Raw genomic sequence first — 426 nt, 5'->3', positions numbered from 1 at the left:
TCAAATAGACGCAATAAAAAATGATAAAGGGGATATTACCACCGACCCCACAGAAATACAAACTACCATCAGAGAATACTATAAACACCTCTACAGAAATAAAGTAGAAAATCTGGAAGAAATGGGTAAATTCCTAGACATATATACTTTCCCAAGACTAAACCAGGAAGAAGTTGAGTCCCTGAATAGACTAATAGCAGGCTCTGAAATTGAGGCAATAATTAATAGTCTACTAACCAAAAAAAGTCCAGGACCAGACGGATTCACAGCCAAATTCTACCAGAGGTACAAAGAGGAGCTGGTATCATTCCTTCTGAAACTATTCCAGTCAATAGATAAAGAGGGAATCCTCCCTAATTCATTTTATGAGGCCAACATCATCCTGATACCAAAGCCTGGCAGAGACACAACAAAAAAAGAGAATTT

The sequence above is a fragment of the Mandrillus leucophaeus genome, unplaced genomic scaffold, assembly GCF_000951045.1.
Source record: "Mandrillus leucophaeus isolate KB7577 unplaced genomic scaffold, Mleu.le_1.0 Scaffold68, whole genome shotgun sequence".
NCBI classification, from domain to species: Eukaryota; Metazoa; Chordata; class Mammalia; order Primates; family Cercopithecidae; genus Mandrillus; species Mandrillus leucophaeus.
The sequence above is the reverse complement of the archived record's forward strand: the minus strand, read 5'-3'. Positions refer to the sequence as shown.